Source organism: Pteropus medius, unplaced genomic scaffold (genome assembly GCF_902729225.1).
Source record: "Pteropus medius unplaced genomic scaffold, Ma_sr-lr_union100, whole genome shotgun sequence".
Taxonomy (NCBI): domain Eukaryota; kingdom Metazoa; phylum Chordata; class Mammalia; order Chiroptera; family Pteropodidae; genus Pteropus; species Pteropus medius.
In genome coordinates, this window is record NW_024340849.1 from 20,963,489 (window position 1) to 20,988,119 (window position 24,631).

At 50.1% G+C, this 24,631-nt stretch overlaps 1 protein-coding gene and 1 pseudogene across 1 annotated transcript in view; one reads left to right on the forward strand and one right to left on the reverse strand.

Annotated features, from left to right (window-relative positions):
• The window catches only part of ARK2C (arkadia (RNF111) C-terminal like ring finger ubiquitin ligase 2C), a 100,873-nt gene that overhangs the window by 42,509 nt on the left and 33,733 nt on the right, over positions 1 to 24,631 (reverse strand). The gene's annotated exons all lie outside the window — the stretch shown is intronic.
• On the forward strand, positions 7,839 to 7,957 carry LOC120590141 (uncharacterized; annotated as a pseudogene).

Below are 24,631 nucleotides of genomic sequence, written 5' to 3' on the forward strand. Positions count from 1 at the left end.
GTCCTGTAAACATTACAAAGACATGTGTAAAGAATCCAAGGATCACTTGCTGACCACTTTCACTAGCCTGGAAAAATTGAGGCAATGATGCATAAAGCAAGTTCACCATGTGCCATGCCAATGACAAGAATGGGAAGAACAAGCAGGACTTCCTCTTGGGTGGTGTTTACACTTCCTTTGTGACAGATTTCCGTTTGTTCATTTGTCTGGGAGGCCCTCCCCCTCAGCTAAGCCCATGGATGATTACTGGTGATAGCTTTGAGTGTTTCCAGGCATGGCTCCAGGTCACAACCAAGATCTAGGCTCTATCAGCACCCTCCCAGGGTGAAATTGCCACCAAGTGTCAGGAGCCTTGTTAAGCTAAACATGATGATCCTTCAGCTGAAGGCCGTAAGCAGAACCCTGGACAGCGAGTTTGCCCTCCAGTCTCACTTCCTAAGGGGTTCTGACCTTCACCGTAACACACACAGCTGGCTGGCCTCCTTCTCTTCCTCTTCCATCCCGACTGTGGGAAGCCAGGTGTGTGTACACAGAAGTTGGAACAATGACAATTGCTGGCAAGACATTGACTACTTGGAACTCTCTCCCAATTCATTCATACTCTATCTATCTACCTATCTATCTATCTGTCTGTCTATCTATCTATTATCTATCTATCTATCTATCTATCTATCTATCTATCTATCTATATCTATCTATCTATCTATCTATCTATCTATCTATCTATCTATCTATCTATCTCATTAAGGGTAGCTGTAGAGGAGAAAAGCAAAGTTCAAGGACATGTGCAAGAAATCAAGCCTAGCTAAGCATTTGTTGCCTTAAGAAATAAGGCAGAGCAGGACCCTGATATCATGTAGCTTTAGAAATGGAAGGTGTGTTGGTGGAATTGCCAAGACATCCCACACACCATCTCTCATCACATAAGTGAAATAACAGGGCCCACATCTTGGCAGTAGGATTACAATGTGGTGCAACCTCTATGGAGAGTGATTTGGCAATGGCTATGAAAATCACAAATGTACAACCGCTGGCAACTGGCAATTTCCCTTGGCATCCTACAGATAAGTGCATACGACTCCATAAAGTACCAGATATGCACTGTCACTTATAAGTGCAATACACGGAAAACAACTGAATGTCCACCAATAGGGGAACGTGTATTCAGAAAATAATGTGCAATCGCTAGAAAGAATGACCATGATCTTTGGGATGCCCTGAAGCGAAGAAAACAAGGAACCTGAAAGACCTTTCAAGAACATTTACTCTGAATCATTCATTTTATAGATGGGGAGGCTGAGACCCAGAGCGAGGAATGAGAAAGCAACCACTCTGTCTCTTAGCCTCCCACCCCAATATTTAATGACCCAGAAGCAGATAATTCTTTCTCTTTCAAATCCAAACTCTTATAGTGTCCTTACGTTAGTCCATTTCCTCTTGCCCTGCCCTTAGCTAAACCAAGGAAGAATTCGTCACCACTCTTTACCTGCAGATGTGCCCCAAACCCCAAAGTGTCCTTCGATCCCTTCCTTCCCTTCATCTCAGAAGATCACACCCATCAAACTGAACTTGAATATTCTAAATCATGGTGGCCGCTCCCCAGGGTACCATGCTATTCTGGCCAAGGTCTCTCATATTGCTGTGCCTCTTTTTTCCCCTTTAAGTGGAATATAAACATACAGACTCTTCTTTTCTGAGAACTGGTAGAGGCATCAACATTCTTTCTCTTGATTTTAAAGGCTGGTAGTTATAATGATGGCTGACATTTATATTGCACCCACAGAGTGCCAGACACCGTTAGATGCACACACATTATCTCATGTCATCCTCAGGACTCCATGGTGTGGCTATGGTTATTATCCCCACTTACCAACAAGGAAAACAAGGCACAGAGAGGGCAGCAACTTGCCCACAGAAAATCTTGAAGTAGGAAATGGCCCTGAAGGCAGTGAGGCAGTGAATAGAGAATTGAGACTTGAGACAGAAACCACGACTTGCAAAAAGGCCTGTGCAATGACTCATAAAGCAGATAAACGGCACACTCAGACTACCTAAACTCAAATTCTTTTGACACTAGCTCACTCACACCCATATGTTCCAAGATAAGACCACAGACAAACTGATCTGACAGCAATTCCAAATAGGCTTGTGTGTTCTAAAGATATGACTTCTGACTGTTCCAGCAACCTGCTAGTTTACCAACTCCAACCCAGACTGTGCAATAGTTAACGCCAGCCCCCAAACTCTATAAATGCCCTCTTTAAAGCCCTCTTTGAGGTGTCCTATAGTTTTCCATGGTATGTGCTCTCCCTTCTTGTATTTGGTACAGATGTGTACCTCGTGCTCTTGGCTGGGGGGATTTAATGGTAGAGACCTGAAATTGGAATCCAGGCACTCTGGCCCTGTGTGCTGAGTGTTTCACCTTTATGGACATTCTACTGCCTTGAAGCTGTCGTCATGGGTATCATGAACCAAGCTGACGCCAGTCAGATCATCCTGAGACCAGTCTGGCTCTGAGTAGAAGGTAAAGGGAGCAGAAATAAGATGGCATAAAAGACATGGCCTGAACCACCTCAAAAAAAAGAAAGAAAAAGAAAGAGAGATATATAGAGAGAAGGCTGAGGAAGGAGGAGGTGATGATGTGATGAGAGAGAGAGAGAGAGAAGAAAAAGAAACAAATAAAAGAAACAGAAAAGTATTTGTTAGAATAATGAAATGAAAATGAGGAATGAAAATGTGAATGAATGAATATGAAATGAATGAATGAATGAATGGAAAATGCATTTAAATGAATGAAAATGAATGAAATGAAAAAGTGAAAATGGTTTAATGAATAATGAAGGTGGCTGAAGGAAGGAAGGAAGGAAGGAAGGAAGAAAAAAGAAACTAAACTAAATAAGACCTCAGCTGCCTAGGGAGAAAATCTAGAAGGAAGTACCCAGGCTAACATGGTCTTATTGGGCAATGAGATCAGGAATGGTATTTCCCAAATTTCTTGTTATATGATTTTATAATGGGAAAGAAATGAAGCCATATAACAGTAATAAAGGCAATATGTATCAAAGAGAGAGAGCACATATGAACAGCAAGAAAGAGCTAAGCCCCGTGCCAGCCATCGGCCCCGACGCTTGGGTGGGATGTCAGGAGCCCGGCTCGGAGGGTTCGACCTGGTTCTTCCAAAGAGCTGGTGCCGGGGCGGGGGGCGGGGAGCGGCCTGAAGCTGGACACTTAGGCCAGAGCTGGTCTCCACTCTGTGTAGCAAAGGCTGCACATTTCCTGGAAAGGGAGGCACTAGCCCTTGTCACTGATCCCGGTACTTCAAATAGATCTCAAACACAGGGAATTCAAGGCCAATCAAAGGAAGCCCAACTGTATGTGGTAAAATGCAATTTATAGTCCTCATTTTCCCCCAAGAGGTGGTAGAGGCAGGGGCAAAAGTCAGGTTCCAGAAGGTTTTAGATAACTCTTAAATAAGAGTTCCATAAATAGTCACTTTTAAAGGGGAACTAGGCTGTTCAGGGACAGAATGAGGGTAATGTCAGGAAAGACAACCGCCTTTGCTTCCCCTATGGCTGGATGTTCCCATCAGCCTCAGGATTCGGAGCTAGATGGGCCAGCACTGGAGCTGTCTGACATCTGCCCTCTCTGCCCACTGCTAGCCACCATCCAACCCAGCCCCAGGGAGGGCAGCTTCATGTGGGACAGCATGGGGGCATAAGGGGAACCACAGCCCAACGTCTGGCCTCATTGTTGTAGGTGGGTCCTGTGTCCTTAAAACTCGGGGCCACCTCCGATCCCTCTGCGGTCACACTTGTAGCCAGGGCACTGAGAGTTCCCCTCGCCCCAGATCTTAGTGCTCTAGGCCCTAACCTGCCACTGCCTGGCAGGGTGACCCTGTGCAAGTCAGGCCCTGTCTTTTGTACAACAAGCCAGATGAGAGGCTCGCTACGGATTCTCCTAGTTTCAACACTTTGCCCCACTCCAAGGACACCCTGGTCTTGTGTTTCCTGGAGGCCTGGAATTTAGAAGGACACAAGGGCTGCAAGTTCCAAACTTCTGAAGCCAGCCCTAGCCAGCACCCACAGGGCCATTGGCGATTAGGGGTTAGGAGCCACTCTGGGGGCCACTGGAGCTCTTACTCTACCCCGGCATTCAGTCCCCTGATGGTGGCCACTCTCCCAGGAGACTGAGCAGGGTAGACTTGATGTAGCAGGAGCGGTTTATGAGTGGGAGTGGGCAGGTGAGAGTACACGTGTGTGCAAGGGTGTATGTTTAAATGAGTGAGTGTGTGAATGTGCACAAGTGTGTGAGTGTGTATTAAGGGAGTGTGTAACTGCATGTGTGAGGGAGGGAGTGTGTGTGGTGAGTGTGTAAAGGTATATGCAATCTTTGTGTGAGTGTGACTGATCTAGGTGTGAAAGTGTGTGTATGAGGGGAAGGTGAGGTGAATGTGTAAAGGTGTACACATGCATACAGGTATGGATATGTGTGTGCGTGAGCATGTACAAGTGTGAGTGAGTGTAAGGGTGCACACATGCACACGTGCCCAGGCAGAATCTCACTGTGGTCGGGAGAGAGGGAATGTTGGTTCTGCAGGAAGCTTATTGCAGGGAAGGTCTTACACACAAATAACTCTAGAAAACAGCCACCCTCACAGCAGTAACCCCAAACCTCTCCCACCACCCCAGACCTTAGGAAGCTCTTTGCCTGGCTCTCCCACATACGCTTCAGATCCATTTGTTCGAATCAAATTTATTTTCCTTCCCGCCTGTTCCTCCACCTGTCCTCCCCCTGGGGTGTACAGAGCTCATCAGGACCCAGGCACAGGCAGGATCCAGGAACCTTCCTAGTGTTTCCCTCTTGTTCACTCTCTCTCCTTCACCCTTTTCCGTCCAATCTTTCACCCACTTCTGTTGTTTCTACCGCCTCCCACAACAGCTCCCACCACTCCATCACACTGCCTCGGCTGAGTTTACAGCCCTCGTTGTTCCAATCTGGGCCACTGCTGTAGCCCTCACTGGCCCCACCTCTGATCTGGTCCACACTGCCCCGCATAGTCCAGCCAGCCACCTTTGAGGTGCCAGCCCGTTGGCACTCAGAGCTCCATGGCTCCCAGCAGCCCTGCAGACTACCTCCCTGGCTGTAGGCACCTCCCACAGGCACTGCTATTACTGGGGAGCCTTCAGAGCCAAAATTTCCACTACGAGACATTCAAAAAGTCAATTTCTCTGTGCCCCAGAGAGCAACAACCCAGTCTGCCATACTGTACACAATAGATGTATTCAAAAATAATAAACTCATTTTATGAATCATATCCACATAAAAAAGAATTCTATGATGAGCTTCATCCCCGCAAAATGGGTTTTGCCATATTATACTTACATTTCAGCTCTGCTCTGCAGCACAGTAGAAAGATGGAAGCTGAACAGAGCGGCATATGAATTCTGCGTACATCACACAGCTATACCGCCGGTGCGACTGCAAGCATCTCGTTTAACTTCTCTGAACTTCTCAGCCTCAGTTTCTCCAACTCACAAGTGCGCTAATAACCCTCACCCCGTCAAATTTGATGAGGGTGAAATGATATAATGAACACTGGATGCGCTGCGTGTCTGACACAAAATAAGTGCTTAACACCTGTTAGTTTCCCCCGTCACCCTTTCTCCTGTCCTTGACCTACGTGCATCAGATGACTTAGTGAGCACTTCTTAGAGTAAGTGAAGAAGAGTGGGGAGGCCATCCGGCACACTCGCCGAGCCTACGTCGTCCAACTGTGTTAAATTATAGTGCGACACAAGGGGAAGACTGGCAGATGTGACCTTAGACAACTGAGCAATTTTTGAAGAATCGAGACGCGCAGCAGAGGGGCAGATGTTTCGGACCATAAATTCTGTTTAAATTTTCCCACAAGGAAAAAAGATGAAATCCAGAAATTTTAAATTGGAATATAAAACACCTTGACAAATGTTTAATGGATTTTAAAATGGTTTGCGATCACTTAATACGGGAAGGGGGAGCAAGAGGGGACTGACGATCGCGAGGGGCCAGTAGAGTTCCCTGAAGAACGAGCCTTCGTGACCGGGGTACCTAGGTGAGGAGATGGAGAGCCCCAGAGTGTAATGGATCTGATTTTCACTAGGCATCTGACACATTGCGCAAGGACACATTAGATAAATATTCACTGAAATGAATGCATCTGAAACATGAAGAAGACTCTTATGAACTCTTTATAGATAAAAATGAGAAATGTAGTGTGGATAATAGATACAACATTGAGGTAAATTGGCCCAATGAGTGTTGGTTAATGTCAACCTACAGGAAAGGGAAAAAGGGAGGGAAGGGAAGGGAAGGGAGAGGGAGGAGACGGGGAGGAAGCCGGGAAGGGGGTAGAGCTCTCTCCAGGGCACACCATAGCCTTCTGTGCTTAGCTTTGACATGATCCACATTTCCACCAGTTACTTGACTGAAGATCTATAGTCAAGCTTATCAGATTTAAATATATTCTAATCTGGGAAGGACAGACATTTGGCTAGGTAACAGACTCTGACTTCCATGCGATTCCAACTGCTTAGAAGTATGGACAAACCAACGAGATGGAATATCATGGCACGCATGGAGAAGCCAAGGCTTAGTTCAAAACGTCTGCTTAACGGTTGGTAGGGCAGCCTGCCTGATGGCACCCCAAGAGCTGTGGGTTTTGAGTGTGATGAGCTCAACTGGCGCCGTGGGATAAGATTTTTAAAGGCTAACACAATCTTAACATCATTAATTAAACTTATGGCATTGAGACCAGAGGAGGTGCTGTCTAGCACCTGGAAACAGCGGGCAGGTGGGAGCAGTGAGACCTGTCTTCACATACCAGAAAGGTTGTCCCTTGGCAGAGGGAACACGTGAATTCTCTGCAGCTCAAGAGGGTAGAACTTAGGGTTGCCAGTTAGAAAATAAAAATACAGAATGCCAATTAAATTTGAATTTCGGATAAATAATGAATCATTTTTAGTATAAATATGCCAGATGCAATATTTGTATGAACATATCGCATACAATATTTAAGACATAATTACACACAAAAAAATTTTAGCTATCGTTTATCTGTGATTCTAATTTAACTGATCACCCTGTGTTTTATCCAGCAACCCTAGTTAAGCTGGGGTTGGAGAGGAAAATTTAGAGGCAGGTTTTAACTGAATATAAGATTGTAACCACCCATCACATGTAGTACATGCTCAATAAGTAGCTAATCTAATAAATGAATTAACAAATGGTCAAGAAGAATTAACCAACAGCCAATAGATATGTTCGCTGATATATACATTGTCAAAACTCATCAAACTGTATACTTTAAATAAGTGCAGTTTATTAAGCATCAACTATACCTCAATAAGTCTTTTTTTAAAAAAGGGAGTAATGGATAACCTCGCAAACATGTGAGACCTCTCCCAGAGAAGGTTCAGTCCAAGGCCTCTGTGGGGCGGCGAGGAGAGGTTTTTTGGATTTGCATTATAGTTGTTGTTTTTGATTTCTTTTCTGTGTAAACAGGTCTTACTGAGAGCCCTACCATAGAAAGCGGATAGAAGCTCATGGCCCTCCCATAGTTTAAAGCCCCGAACTCTGGCAGGAGATGTGTGTTGTCACCTGGACTCCTAGACCCAGAAAGTACCTTCCTGCTGTGTTTGGGGACCTTAGGAGGAGACCCCTTTAAGGTCTCCTCAACTCTAGGGTCCCTTGGCGCTAGGAAGCTCCACAGAGGCACTCGAGTCCACTAGGGCTGATGCGGTGGCGTGTACTCAAAGGGCAGCCCTGAAGGCGACTAACATTTGTTAAAGAGGTTTAGTGGAGTCTATGGCCATGCCACCTTGAATGTGCCTGATTCCTTCTGGTCTCGGAAGCTAAGCAGGGTCGGGCCTGGTTAGTACTTGGATGGGAGACTACATAGGAATACCAGGTTCTGTAGGTGTTTAAAAAAAAAAATAGAGAGAGATTTAGTGGAAAGATAGCAGGATGGGATGCAACCCAGCTCCCTTCGTGTGTGCCTTCGCTCCGTCGTCTCTTTCGGGTGTGGTCCAGGCTCAGCTCTGACCTGAGTAGCTGGGCGACCACAGGCAAGTCACTTTGTCTGCCCAGAAGAGCATGAGGGGTTTGCGCAGATCATTTTGTGCCCTCATTTCTTGTACCCATTGTAGAATTAAATACAAGGAAACTTCATTATTGAATGACACAGAGATCTGAAAAATTCTACTATAAAGGGAAAAAAAAGTCCTGAGTGACACCGGTGGTTAGAGACAGAAGATGGGGTGAAATGCTGCTCTCTGACTTCTGCTGGAATTTGGCCTGCTGATAATGCTGTGTTTCATGTAGCCTACAGGGCCGACTGAGCAGCTGAACGGTCCCAGGGCCATGCCTGGGCTGGTGTGGCAGGGAAAGTGGCTCCCCGGGAAATGGACCCTTGTCTCCAGGTCCTCACTCCCAGAGAGGACCCAGTGGGACAGGCTTTGTCCTTGCTCTGAGCAGGACGAAGCAGGCCTATGGGGACCCCGACCCAGTCTTCCTGTGCCCTCATCTCACTATGGGTTCCCAGCCCGTGTCTCATGGCCCTGGAACCCTCAGCCTGCACCGTAAACCCCTCATCCCCTTGTGGGAGGGTCGGGCCTCCCAGCATTCCCAGTAGAAGGCTCAGCTTTGATGGTGGCAATCTTTGCTTCTTAGTGGCTTTAGCTGCCCTGTATCCCATCCCCCACCGCTTCCTCCTTCCCAGCCCAAACCTGGTCTCCCCATAAGCCCAGAGAGTATGAGTTGTAAATGCCTCCAAGAGCCTAATCCTGAGCCCTGTACCAGCATATTTCATCCTAATAGAAGACCAAGGAGGGGAAAATGCAAACGGTGGAGGAGCAAGATTTAGCCATTAGGAGCAGTGACAAGGCTGCTGGAAAGCTGGCGCGATGGAGGCTGTGATCAGACCTAGGGAGACAGAGCATCCCTGACAGACTGCTCCGTGCCTGCGCTGACATACCAGGGAATGTTCTGAACAGCTGGGGGCCCATGAGAACTGGGTGGCATTCTGACTACCTGGAAATGACATCATATAGGCGATGCCACTCATCTTCCCTATTTCTCTGTCCCCCAAAGCATGTAACATGGAATCGGAGGCGGGTCACACGGTCTTACAAACTGCTCATTAACAGACTGAGCCAGAGAGGGATGAGGGCCATAACAGCACTCTTCTAAAAGGCCAGGAAAAAGCCATCGGAACCCCTAATAAAGCCACATCTAGTCACTGGGGACCTGCCGGGTACCTAGTCACTCTTCTCAGGTCCCTGCCCTCGATGCAGAAACTGGCCAAACCCAAGTGCAAAGATTGCACCCAGAGATGGCCCAGTGGTCAGAGTACAAGGCTCAGAAGAGAGGGGAGCAGAACATGAGGGTCAGAAATGTTCATCCCATTCTTAGAAGTCAGGGCTGGTGCTAAAGAGGACGACCAGCACGTCCCACCGGGAGAAACAGAACCAGCTGAAGGCTAAGGGATGGGGTGAGGGTTTCTGCCTGAGCTCAGGGAGTGTCCTAAGAGTCAGAGTTCCCAGCATCCTAAGGGTCTGAAAATCAGGTCACCTGGGGAGAAGAGCACGGTGAGCACGAGCCCCACCCAGAAGAGCGGAGCAGAGGAGGGAGGAGTCGTTTGGCATATTTGGCCTCTCCTGTTGCCAGGACCAGATCCCTTGATGGCAGCAGCTTTCAGGCCACTAGTCTCCATAGAGGCCCTGGGGGCTGGACTGTGTGTTCTCAGTTTAACAGCCAGGGGCTACGCCAGTGGGAGGAGGAGGACCTCCAACTCAAGACCCATCAACCCCGTGGTGTCAGCCCAGCTCAAACTCTCCTCTTCTTCAAGTTTTCCCTGACCTCCCCTGTGTGCCCCTCCAGCTCTGCAGTCCTGGCCACACCATCTGACACTTTGTAGGACACTGTCCAGCATTGCCGGCCAGCGGTCTCAGCTGTGCCAGATTCTTGTCCCGACCAGTGATGGGCACCTTGGGGCAAGGGGCTGGGCTTCTTCTCCTGGACCAGCCGCAGCTCCCGACAAGGGTTCAGGCCACCTAATGCATACCTGATGTTTAACATCCGGTCTCCTGGTATTTACTCTTCCTTCTACCTTCCTCCTTCCTCCCACCCTGCCACCTCCCCATTACCCGACACACACGCACTCCACCCTGCCCTAAGTGACTGACGTAGTGATCCCTGCTCTCAGTCACAACTGAGAAACCACACACACTGTCTGATATTTCCTGATCTGGAAGGAATCCCACTCTACTGTCCACCACCAGGCCCCACTCCTGACCCTGGGAAAGGCTGAAGGGGGTGATGAGAGAGGGAAATGACATTTAATTAAGGCCCCTTCCCTCCTCCTCCAAGCTAGAGGGCAGGAAGCAGGGATGACTCCTCTATGGCCCCCTCAACCCACAGGAAGCCTGGCCTCCAGGCCTGGATGGGCTGGAGGCGAACCTTGCTGACCCCAGGCAGAAGGCAGCAGGCAGCTTCCTGTTTCTAAGAATCTGGGGCTTTGGAGGGTTTCTCTCATCCCAGCTGCCCTTACACAGACAGCATTGTGGTGGATCTGAAGCACGGTCTCAGATTTCCCCTCCGAAGCTCTCAGGCTTTCAAAGGGAAAGGGAAGCCAGCAGGCTGCCGAGACACCCGTTGGATTTGGTCAACTGAGCCCACTGGAAAAACAGCAGAAAATCTACCCAGCCCACACGGGGCCAAGAACTTCAGAAGCTTCCAGAGACTCCGGCCTCTACCGCTCCCTTCCTTGGATGGCCCAGGGGCACAAAGCGGGTGTGCTTTGCAAGGCCAGCAGTAACGCTCTGTCTGGGTCTCTTCTTCCCAGCCCCCCATCGGTCACGCCCGAGCTTTGCTTCTAGGTCACAAGGACAATGCAATGTCAGGGACACTGGCAGGCTGGAAGGAGGGAGCTGTCTCGGTCTTAGAATGTGAGGTGCTGCAAGGGCTGGGTCACCACTCTGGATGCTCAGGCCAGCACCCCAAAAGAGGACCTTCGTGGTGAAATCAGGGCTTGCTCTTGATCACTTTGGGCTCCTGTTTTCTCCCTGTTTAAAGTCTGTCCCTCTGTAGGAGGAACCCCATCTGCCTCGCCATCCCTGATCGCTTGCACCTACGCAAAAAAAAGTTTCTAAAAGAAGGAAATTAGGGAGAGTCTGAGTCGCAGCAGGGCATGGACCCCCAAGGGTAGCAGGAAGCTAAAGGGAAAGGCTGGAACACCTATGGGGAGCTCTCCCTGCTTTCCGTGATGCTGGGAGCCAGCCTAGAGCCCCACCAGACAGTGCTTCAAAGGTCCCCATCAGCCAGGATTCTGAGGGGTTAAGTAAACACACAGCTAGGACGTGACAGAGACAGGCTTTGGAACCAGATCCGTCAGACTCCAGATCTCAGCTGGGTAAGATGAGTTCTCATGATATCCAGTCTCCAAACAGTGGTCGATTAAGCAAGTCTTCCCCTATTGGCTGTTCCTATAACGAGATAACCCCTGAAGTCACCTTCTGCTTCAAGAATCTGCTTTTGGGCCACCAGACCCTGGTGGAGACTGGAAGTCATTCCCCCTCGGCCTTCGCCTCCACAGCAGTGGGCCCTCCAGCCCTCCGTCAACCCGCTTGCTCAGCTCTGGATCTCCTTCTGTGATGCCCTTACTTCCCACTCTCTGGACACACACTCAGGTGGCGCTGGGAGCACAACAGTTTCCACGTTTTACACAGCCTCGGGGGGACTTTGGCACCAAAGTTTGGACATGTTTCTCCCCTACGAGCCCTGGAATATTGCAAGTTCTATACAAATTTGCTGTCCACTGAGTTAAGTGCTATTTTCAAACTGGATTCATCCCCAAAGGCCTCCACTGTCCTGAAGACAAGCTGCCTCCCCGACTTCAGGGTGGCCCCTGGAGTACTGCACGGAGTCGTGGGGTGGGCTGAGGGCTGGTTTTAATGCAGATTTTCCCCCTCCCAATGTCCACTATGGGACTTTCTAGAGGTAGGGCCTGGTTATCTTTTTCACACATGCCTCAGCTGAAGTTGAGAACAAAAGGTCATCAAGAAACGTGTCTGCTGAACTGGCCAGACCAGGGCCCTGTGCTTACAAAGCGCATTAGGATATCACTACTGTGAGACCACCAGAAATCCGTTTCCCTGACCTGGCCCCCTCTTGCAGGTCACCTCACTACCCATACCCTCGGGAAAGAGGAATGAATCCAATGGGCTGTGTTGCAAAGTTCCTGGTCAGCACCAGCACCCAGCCGTGCCCCAAAATGTCAGTGTCCTTCCTCTCATCTGCTAGTATTTAGCTGCTCCTCCGCACCCAAATCCTACCCGCCATGCCAAAGGTTCTAGAAATCAGAAGATGGAGGGCTCCCCAAATGATCTAAATCCAGTCTGCTGTGGGCACGAGGAAGGAGAAGGTGGTGGGAAAGGAAACTAAATGTTCCTCTCAGAGCTTAACGCCTGGGGTCTCATCCACTCCTGGCTTTTTCTGTCTACTGAGAAGACTCATCAGTTAACTGACAGCAACTAAGGGCAGGGGACAGGTCGATTTTGTTTTACTGCTCTCTTTCTACCTAACTGCTTGACATGAAATGAGCTCTTAGTAATTATCTGTTGGACGGGTGGATGGATGGATGGTTGGGTGGGTGAATGGACGGACGGATGATGACGGATAGGATGGACGGACGCTTGACGGGATGGATGATGATTACAACAGATCACGGACGGAGGAAGGAAGGGAAAAAGGCAGGAAGGGAAAAGAAGGATAAATGGTTGGTTGGTTGGTTGGTTGTTGGTTGTTGGTTGGTCGGTCGGTTTGCTGGTTATTGGTTGAAGCTGGCTATATTACAGATGAATGGTTGGTTGGATGGTTAGCCGGTTGTTATGACGATGGATGGTTTATTGGTTGGATGAACAGATCACGAGAAAGTTATTGTTAGCCGAAAGAAGCGTAGGCTGAAGGAAGAAGCGAAGCGAAGAAGGAAAGGAAGGAAGGAAGGAAGGAAGGAAGGAAAAAGGAAGGAAGGAAGGAAGGTGGGGAAGAATAGATACGCCAGATGGTTGGGTTTGTTGGTTGGTTAGACTGATGGTTGGCTGGATGCAAGAAGAAATGACGGATGGATGGATGGATGGATGGATGGATTTGGGATCAAGATATAAGATACCATAGAAAAAGACTTGGGTTCTAGTTCTGGCTCCAGTACTTAGTGACTTTAAAAGAAAACTGATATTAACCCCCCTGAGCCACTGCTTCTTATCTAACAATGATGGTTATACCAGTCCCAACTCCATCATAGTCAGAGTTTGTGTCTCATATAGGATGACTATGTATATGGTGGCACTTGGTAAACCATCAGATTGTACAAATGTCAGAGATGATGTTGATGATGGTGACAATGTCGATGATTAAAGAGTAGCCAAGGGTGTCAGAATCTACAGATCCTTGTACGTGGATGGGAAGGCTTTTATTCAGCCATTGTAGGCACTGAGGCAGCCAGGAGAAGTTGTATAAACCTTGGCACTGTGGGTACCCAGCAGCATTCCCTTCTTACCCATGAAAACATTTCCCCTAAACTGATGGGCCAAGCATTCACTGCCAAGGCCCCATGAGGTTGTGGGTGGACCCCAATATCTCCTTTTTTGGCAAAATAACTGAGAGGGAGGCCCAGATGGCTGGGAAGCTTTCTTCTATGGACATGGGGTCCATGGAGCCAGAGTGTCAGAGCTGGCAGACACCACCATGAGGTCATTTAGTTCCATCCCCTCATTTTATGAACACGATATTACAGTGTTCTTGGCATGTATAAATAAAGCAACTCCTCCAGCCCCAGACACCTCACTGGGCTCAGCTGAAATACTTATCACTTACAGAGGCAGGGGTGGGGGGGTGGGGGAATCACTCTTCCAAGGAGAAGGCAAACACTGATTTATTAATTAATTACCTCCAGGGGTCCTTGCCAAAACTACAGAAGTGGATGAAGAAGGTGGAGGGGTGGGTAGCGCAGAAGCTCAGCTCACATTCCTGAGGGTGAGAGCTGACACCTTCAGATGAGGGGTTGTGGGGCTTGCATTTAGATTTCTCTCTGTGCATTTTAAAACCAGGCTTGTTCCTCCTTCATCCTGTTAGCAGAAAGCAGCAGAATCTGGGTGATTTAGAGACTCCAGAGGCAGTTCTCTGTCCACTAGGGTCAGCGGAGCCAACGTAGAAAGCTCTAGTGTTGGCCTCAACATCCTTGTGCATCACCTTCCTCTTTAGAACCCCTCACTGCCCTCGTGCGTGCATACACACACACGCGCATGCATATGCGCGCGCGCGCACACACACACACACACACACACACATGCACGCACACGATCTTCCTCATGCCCGGGGCCTCCAAACAAGACAGTCTGTCATTAGCCATTTACCTCCAATTGTGAAAATGTACCACCACCACTTTCATGTCCCCAGAAAACGTACATTCTCTGAATAACTCTCATTTCCATGTCGTTTGATTTAGGACCAGGAAGCAGCCCTGTAATTGCTGGAGGAGGACGGGCTTCTCCTGGCCCCTGAGATCACATTGCCCAGGCAACCATAGCCTCTAACCCAAGAGATGAGATCTGGCACCAGCGTGGTGAGCAGGACCTTGGAGAACATAGATTCGTTAGACTACCTCACTTTGGGACTACAAAAGGTTTGCCAACCAAGAGGTTGAAGGGAGCCCTGGAGACCACTCTGAAAATCTCCGAGGGGAAGAGAGTGGGGTCCCTATCTGTAGAGGTGCTGTCCAAGCCAGGCGCAAAGGTGTCCTGCAGTGGGGTGAGTAGGGCTGAAGCAGGCGTGTGCGTGCTTTGCCGGCGGAAGGAGAGCCATTTTCTAATTCGTGCAAAGGTGCAGATTGGGCTAGCCTTGGTCCCAAGTAGGAAGAAGTGGAAACTAAGGATGTTCCACTTTCTACGGGGAGCCTGTGTTGCTTCATGGAGCATCTGAGTGAGTGGGTTTGTGTATATGGGAGGCGCTGTATGTGTGCCTGTGTGGTAGGGCACAGGAATGTGGGGAGAAGAAGGGGATGTGGTTTATGTCCATGGGAAAAAGTCAAGGAAAGAGCATTGGATTTGGGAGAAGATTAAAAATAGGGGCCAGAAGTGTTTCAAGAAAGAAGAGGCTCTGTAGCCCCAGCTCCGGGCACTTCCCTGAAAGAGAGTCCCTGTGATGACAGAGAAGTGGAATCCTGCACACACATGCACATGCTCATCAGTCTGCAGGTTCCTGGGGAGACAGGGAGCCTACAGGGAGCCCCAGATGAGGTCTTGGGCACCCCTAGCCCTCTTAGACTCATGTTCATCATAAAGTATCCAGGTCGTTCTAATAACCAGAGTAGAGCTCTAGACAGGGAGAGGGGTCAACCAAATAGGAGGCAGGGGCCAGGCCAGCAAAGAGGGACAGTGGCCTTGGACTGGGAAAACCCTGCCATGCCATCTTGGTCTTGGGCTCTCTCTGGCTGGAATCCCTCAGTTTCACCTCCTGACTGCTCCGCCTGCTGTTAAGAAAAAATATCCAAAACTTGGAAATAAGGCAAAAAGAAGACTGTACCCTTTCAAAGTCATACTAGAACACTGTCTGACAGTTCTGGCTAAGAACCATCTGGCTTTCTAGGGCGATATAACTCTGTTTAATTTGCTACTTACTATTTGGTAGAGCCTAATCTCTGTAAAGTTATGCGTTATCATTAGAAAATTGATAAGGTGCAAATTATTTTTGTCCAGTAGAGAAAATAACATCAAAGAGTGTGATTTTATTGCCTTCTGGTCATTAGCTAGCATTGAATCTAATCTAGCAATCTTATTTCAGCATTCTTTTTACTCCATTGATGTGTATGTGTGTGTATATATATATAAAATATTTTAATTCCTCTTTAGAACTATCATCCTGCTGATTTTCTACTTAATGACTTAAATCTTTGACTCATGCTCACTATATATTTGTAGGAGAATTACGTTTTTAATATTTTGAAAATGTGACACTATCTTGGACTGATCCTCTCTCTTCAGCCCCCTGCACCGACCCCCTCCTGTAGCTGGATGGGACCTGACTGTGTCTCCCTCTTGGGCAGTCACTGTCTGGCTCAGGTCTATCTCATCCATCTATCTCTCATCCTGGCCTGGACTGGGCCCTCAGCCTGACCCTGGCCTAGAGCCCTGAGAGGAAGGAGGGCACGAGGTGGGTCCCACGACCTGGCCAAGCTTGCCTGGCAGGCTGTGGTGTGGAGGAGGTTCCAGATGGGGGGCTGGGAGATTGAGACACCTCAGGCTCTGCCTCTTCACCAGGAGGAAGCCTCAGGCCAGCAGTGAAGCTCCAAGAGCCTTTTTCCCTGCACACAGAGGAAAGCTAGAAACTTACGATATGCAAGTGTCAACAGAGCCTGCCTGGATTCAGGGGGTGGGCAGGATTTTGCCTTCAGCAGTAGGTAAAATAAACAATGGGAAAATAAGAGACAACTCTAGATGAATGTATTCATTAATTAATTTGAAAACATCAATGACAAACAAAGGAACGGATTCTTCTTAAAAAAAAAAAAACTCATCTCCAAAAGCCACAGGTTTGCAGAAACCCAGACCCAGCCCAGAGCTCTGAACTCTGCAGTCCATCAGAAGCCAGACAGCCTGCAGGTGGGGCCCTGACTGCATCAGTCCAGGGTGGGCCCCTGCAATGCCCCCATTTTCTCCCCAGCTGTGCATCTTAGGGATCCCTGCCACCATGGGGCCTGCCTTCTCAGGAGGAAGGGAAATAGTGGTCCAGGAGGGATCTGTGCCACCAGGGACCCAGCTGCTCAGCTGCCCATACTTGCTGTGTTTGACATCTTTGCAGCCTCTCATTTAAAAACCAAACTTCCCAAAGCTGCTCAGATCCACAGACAGAGATCGTGCGAAGGAGAGTCTGCACGGGTCACAGATCGGTATCCCAGAGCCTCTGGACGCTCAGCTGCAGGGTCCTTCAGGAGCACCTTGCCTATGAGGCCAGAAGGAAGCGCAGACCCTGCAGGTGACTGAGCTGAGCCCTGAGCCAGAGAGCCAGGGAGAAGTGCATCTCCAAAACACCTCCTCACTGGCGGTCTCTGAAATCCCACCACTGGCATTTTGTTCCTGAGAATCTTAAAGAATGTTTTTTGCCTCCAAGAGGTTTCTCTGGAAATGGGAGGACTCTAAAAGAGGTTTAACATTGATGCAGCTGAGAGCTCTGCGACTCTGGACTGGGACAGCCTGGACAGTGGCTGCAGGGACTTAGGCCCAGGAAGGAGGGGGGTGCTGAGAAGCACAGCACTGTCTGGGCCGAGGTCACTGTTTCCTGGGGCTGGACCCGCCCTCATGGCCTGAGACGGGAAAGCCTGGCTCCTTAGAGACAAGTCCAGATGGAACCTGGAGTCGGTGCGGATGACAGAGGACGTGCCTGACCTGGTCTCCAAGCCAGGCGAGCAGTAACAGCTGTCCCATCTCACTTCAGAACAGCTTTGCTCCCCCTCCCTCATTCCATGGGGAGAGCAGAGTGTTAACATTGTCTCATTTTATAGAGGGGAGACAGAGACCCAGGGAAATGCCGAGCCCGAGGCAGTGCCACACTCTCACGCCCACACGCCCACATGCAGCCAGAGGAACCCAAGAGTCATAGATGTTCTCTGCGAGTGGTGCGTTACTGAGAGTTAGAAACACAATTACTCAGTTAGAATTACTGAGAGTTAGAAACACAAGCCAGTCCGGGGTTGCATTGTGTGTAGGTCTCCCTGTGTCCCTTCCCTTGCTTCTCCATGGGCCGGGCCCTGGGGTTCTTCTGAGACTCTGGGAGGGCTTGGGAGAATGTGATGGGACCCGACCCAGGAGGGCAGCCCTCGCCTTCCCACTTCTCTTTCCAGGTGTCCGGTGGGGCCACTCACAAGCACCCAGGCCAGGGCTTGTGGCCAAGGTTCAGAGCTACAAGAGAGGAGGCTCCCAGAGAGGAGGCTGGGGGGCCTCAAAGCCACCACACCTGAGAGTCGCCAGCATCCAGCAGCAAGCACAGTGTCACCCTGGGCATCAGGCTCAGAAGCTCGGGCACATCAGGAGAGACAGGCCCTGGGCCAGAGTTCACATAGGTGAAGTGCTGAGAACAGCGCCTGGGGCCCATGGGCCACAAAAGCGCCACCATTACTATTCCCGCTGCCACTGGTCCTGATGGTGCGGCTGTCCACGTGTTTATTAATGTTACTCCCTTCTCCGTGAAACCTGAAACGATGTCCTTGGGCCTCCTCCAGACCAGCGATGCCACTGCACAGCCCTCCCCAAGCCGATGGGGATGAAAGGAAGGCAGGCCCATGGACACCCTCCTCCAGAGCCCGCCTCTAACCCTCCGCCCCAGGCAGCGCCAGAGTGGCCTTTTAAGACTGTGTTCCCTCCCAAAGGCACACCCGCGATGACTCGGGTTTCCTTTGGGGTTTCCATATTTCCCATCAGTGGCCTTTCCCTTCTCCCTTCTTTGAGAGTCGCCAAGCCAGAGACGGCCACGCTGAGAGGCCGTGGAAAGACCCTCCAACCCCACTGTTCCGTTCTACAGAGGAGCAAACTGGGCCCAGGAGTGAAGGGTGGCGAGGGAGGCAGAGGTTCAAGGCTCTTCCACCTACCTCTTGTGGGTGGAAGAAGGAGTCAGCTGCTTTTAGGATGCTCGAGCAAGCAAACGGTTTAACCCAACAGCACGGATCATTGATGGAGAGAATTTGAGACCAAAGGTCGGGATGTGTTTCAGGGTAGGGGGTGGCCTTTGCCTTTGCACCTTATCATTTCTTCTCTCACATTCCAGCTCCATTTGAAATGAGCTCAGCAAGCAGGGCTGGTGGCAGGAACTGCCCAGTGGGCCAGGACCGCGGGGGCAGGATGACCTTTCCTACAGTTAGAAGTTCAACAGCAAGTACTCACAGGGCAAGACCTCTTGACGGGACACTGAAACACACCCTCTGTGCCACGCTCTTCCTGCTTGTGCTCCTGAGATCACATCCTTAGGTCCAGAAATCTCCTTAGCTCCTCAGGGCGGCTGGCTACCCTGTGGCCACCTCTAGAGAGGCCACACCTTTGCAGTTAGCAGGGAGGGCCCTGGGCAGAGAGAACTCAAAAGGTGGTCTAAGGAGGAACCTTGCTATTGGGGGCCTGGTGGAAAGACAAGGAGTCCGGAGAAAGAGATGAGAACCAGTGCTGTTGTCCAGGCTCAGAGGCCAAATCACTGTGTGACCTCAGGCAGGTCACTCAGCATCTCTGGGCTTATTCCTGCATCTGTAAAATGGATGTGAGGCTGGGGGTGGGGGTGGGGAGGGGAGGCATGGAACCTCTCAGAATCTGGAGGAGTCAGGCATCAGCCCTAAAAAGAAACCAGCCCTTTGCCCTATGAGATTGATTTGTTCTCTTAAATATCAAGTCACATTTAAAGGAGAGTGTTCTGCATTTGTTAAAGTGGGGAAAAGTAGAGTCCACAAGCTCAGAACCCTCTGGACTAGGTGGTCCCAGTAGAGTATAAGAGGGTTTTCCTTGATTGAGTGACTTGCCAGGTCCTACCTATCTTTTATCACACGGTAGAATTCAAGGGTGGGGTAGGGTGGAGGGACTGGAGTTCCCAGCAGGGACAGTGAGGCCCCAAAGCTTTCCCTTTCCCTCACCACCTCCTCCACCTATGGATCCTGGGAGCAGAGGCTGGCAGCTGCCCTTTGGCGCACCCCTGCCATCTCCTACTCCAGCCCTAATTAGGAGCAAATGAGCCCCATGGTGGCACTGGGGCCCCTCCATTTGACATATGGTTAGTTTCATCTGCTTATCCATCTGAGCTGTGCTGGGAAAAAAGGGAGGGGAAAAGGGGTGGGAGGTTAGACATCCCCACTGAAGACACCTCAGAGCTCCCCACCAAGCTTCCTGAAGCCTTTCCAATTTCAGTGGTGATTTATAGAGACGGAGGTGCACAGGCCATCGCTTTTCACCCTGTCCCTCCCACAGAGTATGTTCAGAGGGATGAATGTTCTAGATGATGTGCCCCAGGTGCCTGGTTTCTAGCCCTAGTGCGGACCCCACCTCCTGGGTGGCCTCCAGCAGGCCCTCAGCTCAGTTTTCTCATCTGTAGTAGGGATAAAAGGAGAAACTATTGTGTATTACTGTGCAGACTAGAAGTAGGCTGCCACCCTTATCTGACCTTTGAACACTATGCCCTCGAGTTTGCTCCCCCAATATAAATTGATGAATGGCTAGGGGTCCCCTGGAGCATTAATGAATTCTGCATTAGGAGCATAGGGCGGTTAGCTAAAATGCAAACCTTAGGGTCATCTTCCACCAGCCTCATCTCTCAACTATTTCTACTCATTGGCTGCCAAGACCCACCACCCTCTTCCTAACTGCCCTTGAATCTGCCCGCCTCTCCATTCCTGCACCACCTTCCACGTGCAGCCCTCCGTCACCCACCAGCTGTCCTCCTGGCCCAGGTCTTCCCCTGGATGTCTGATCATGCCATGCCCCACCCTCTCGTACTCTTTGCCCTAGATATGGTGGCCTGAGCAACACACCCTGAATATATCATGCATTCATTGGCTCACGCCACTCCTGCCCACAGTACCAGAAACCCGTGATTACCAAACTCCTGCTCATCCCACAATGCTCCAGTCAAACGCCAGCCATTCCCTGGAGCCTGTGGCTACCCTCCGTGCCTCTGCCCTCAAGCAAAACTAATTACACCCTTCCCTGACCTGCCGTACGTCAGGTTCATAGAGCCTTAACACGCTTTCCTCTCTACTCCAGACCCTCTCTCCAGCTCCCCGCCTCAGCCTCCACTCCTTCACCGGACAAAGCACTGCTGTCCTTCTGGTCAACTCTCCCACATCACTTCTTCCCAGAAAACTTCCTCCAGCTGCTCCTGGCCCCAGATCTGAGTGAAATACCCTCCTCTGGGGTCTGGTGACACCACCCCACACAGCCATTTTGGAGCGATGTCGATGCTGTTTTTCTTTGAAAAAATAGACTTCTTTTTTCGAGCAGTTTTTGGTTCGATATTGCCTTTTATTTGTCTGCCTCTCTCGCCTCGCTGAAATTTCTTATTCAGTGTATGTCTAGCACATAGCGGGTTCCAATAAATACCTGTTGACGGGTAGGGAGTGGGGAAGAAGGATGGAAGGAGGAAGGGAGGGATGACATTAACCATAAGTCTCAAATTTCTATTCTCAGTTTATGAAGCATTATTCTTTTCATTCAGGGCTATTTACTAAGATACAATTAAATGTGATAATTTTATACCATTTTTAGATCTTTCATAAAAGTCTATTCACAGTCTGAAATAATCCATTGCCAACTTGGAGCTCAGATGCAGTGGCCATACGTTATACTTTTAGTGCGTGTGCACTGTGTTGCCACCCATTCCCGGTTCCCTGGATGCTCCTTAGCGGGCAGGGGCTGGGTTTTGCATCTTTGAGTCTCTCCCAGTCTCTGCACCTGAAAGACCCTTAACTGTGCTTGTTAAACTAACTTCAGTGAACTGAACTGAGGGCCCCAAAGGAATTCTTTCCCAAGTCACAGGCCATAATTTTGCAACATCCCACAAATTCTGGTCTAATATTCCAGTGCAAAGGTGACGCCTGGGTTCCCAGGCCAGAGGCTTCAATAGACCCCGGCAAAAATATCTCCCCAGAGATGCATCTTCTGTTCCCTTCATGCCTCTGCTCCTCTTCTTTACTCACCAGGAGCAAAGTTCAACATGGGGCAGGACGGGACTGGGCTGTGGTCTCTCCCCCGTCCTGGCCGTGTTGTCCTGGGCATGCTCTTTAGGAACCCCGAACCTCATTTTCCTTGCCTGGAAAATGAGCGCACTAACACTTAACACAGAGAGTCTCGATACAGAGGAGCTAACCAACTAATGTCATTTCCTCCTTGTCGTATGTTGATTTTAGAAAGGACTTAAAGTGGACGGGAAGGACAGGTAACAGTTTTGTTATTTAAAACCCAGGGACCTAACAGCTGGTGTAGGGAGGAGCCTGTTGGCTCCTCAGCCACAGATGAGGGTAATACTCAGAGTGGCCACTGCTCGCTCTGAGTGACGGTGCTGGTCTGTTCTAAGCACTCTGTGTGCTCTATCTCGTTTAATCCTCTCGCAAGGAGATGTTATCAGCCCATTTTACAGATAAGAAAACAAGTGAAAAGAGATAAAGTGACTTGCCCCAAACCTCACAGAGGGCAGGATCTAAGCTGTTTTGCTGTTTCCCTGGCCCTTACCATTGACCCAGGCCCTGGCAATGTAGGTAAGTCAATGGTTGCCATGATGGATTTACCAGAAACCCAAAAAGTACTCTACTCCATGTGCTGCTCCCACTCCAAAATGTCACCCCCACCTTGCCTGTCATGGGTCTGACATTCTGTGTGCTCCGGACCTTCACCTAAAACAGCCAGGAGCCAAGAGGCATCTGATGGGCCGAGAGCTCCCCACGTACATAAACTCATGCAGCAACGAATACTGCAATTAGTACCTGTGAGACACTAAGGAAATGGATGAGAGGGAAAGGAACTGTCTAGAGCCGACATACAGATGAAGCCGGTGGGAGCAGAACAGAACATGGCCAGGGCAGTCTGCAAGGAGTCAGAAGGCTCTGAGGGCAGAGAGATCATAGAGGAGAAAAGGCGAACGGGGGTTGGAGGGGAGGGAAGGCTCCTGCCAGGTTCCGGAAGAGGCTCAGACAAACCCAGCCTGGGGGAGGTTTGCAAGAAGAAACTCCAAATCCCCCAGGTAAAGGACATTTTTAACTTTCTGTGGGGGTCCCGGCAGAGGCCCAGAGACATGACGAGGACGTTTAGGAGGAAAGCAGAGGAGAGTGGACGGAAGTGCAGCCATGGAGGAGGCCAGGCCCCTCAATGCCAACAGGTGGACCCACCGTCCGTCAAGCCACCTCCCTTCTCTGGGGCATGGCCAGCTCTGTGCCCAGGGTCTCCAGGGGTGCCAAAGTCAGGGTATGAGGTCCCCAGTTTTCCCCCCGGTTCAGCCAGAGCACCTCTGCTCTTGTGTGCCTTATCTACTGAGGTTCCAGGTAAAATTTTGTTCAGGGAAGGAAAAAAACTGAGAGAGAATTCCATCGCTTTTTCCCTTAAGTTTAAAAACTAAAGAATAGAGCAAAAGAAGACATAAGTCTACCATGCTGGAGAAGGAAACTCTGACCCATGATACAACACGGACAAACCTCGAAAACAATATTCTAAGCGAAACAAGCCAGGCGTGAAAGGACAACTATTGTATGATTCCACTCGCACGAGGCTCCTGGGGTAGGCAAACACAGACACAGAAAGTAGAGGTCGCCAGGGGCTGCGGGGAGACGACCGGGTGCTTCGCTTGGGGAAGATGAAAAAGTTCTGGAGCTGCACGGTGGCGATGGTGGCACAACGGTGTGAATGGACCCGATGTTACCGAACGGTGCACTTAAAACCGTAAATTTGCTTTTAAGACGGCGCGCTTAAAATGGTTAAAATGATCAATTTTTAATGTATACTTTACCACAACGAAAATTAATTAATCTATTAAAATAGAACAACTTTGAAAGAAAACAAAAGCCCTTTGGCTGCTGCACGAGCTTCCCGGGCCCCAGCTTTGCTGACGGTGAGAAGGGCGCCCCATGGGGACACGCGGTGGGGAGGGGAGGTAGGAGACCAGAACGCCCCAGCCCGGCCGCGCTCACACCAGGAAGAAAAGAACACCAGGAGTAATTAGAAACATAAGGGGCCTGAGTTTGCCATGGGAACCGCAGCACGAGCGCCACACATCCCCTTTGTGGGAGCAACTGTCCGTCTGCTTCTGGGAAAGCAGGCAGCTGCCAGGAGCGCTCGAGGGCACGGGGCTGGCGGCTGGGGGCTGAGGCCGCACAAGCAGGCCCAGGCTCTGAGCCACTGCAGCCCCGCTTCCCCAGGGCGTGGCGTAGGTAACGGCTCCTCCGTCCCTTGGATGCTGAGAAGGGTCCAGTCCTGGGAAGGACCAGTGAGGGTTATTCACGCATGTGTCTGCTCTGGGGGTGACTGGCGGGCTGTCCTGGAGCCCATGGAGCCTCTGTTGGGGTGCTTGAGATTTACTAAGGCCTCTATGTCCTGGACTCTCTCTTATCGCCATATTACTTTGAATTGAATCTACAGCAAGAGACACCACCGTGTCTGCTCTCTGGGATGCATCAACCAGGCCAGTCCTCCCAGACAGGACAGGGGGGCTGCTGCGAGTCAGGAGGCATAGACAGAGCCCACCACTTGGCTGGGCCACTCCAGCCTGGTCCCTCAACCCCTCATCTGCCTGGCAGATCAGCCACCCTCACAGGTGGCTTTGTGATAAAAGGGTAACGGAGCCTTAGAAAGCCTGCATGACGCTCTGTGGGAATGTGCATGGCGATGAGCCCTGGTCTTCTGCTGGCATTATCATTCCCCAGAGGCCCAGCATTAGCCACACTGTACCAAGAGCCACAGTATCAAGCTCACTGCCCTGGAGGTACCCTGGAGATCACACCCTCGCAGGGGCCAGGGCGAGTGGGGCAGGAGGCTTGGTGTGTGTAATGAGAAGGATGAGGGGGCCCTCCATCCACTCATTACCTTTTAAA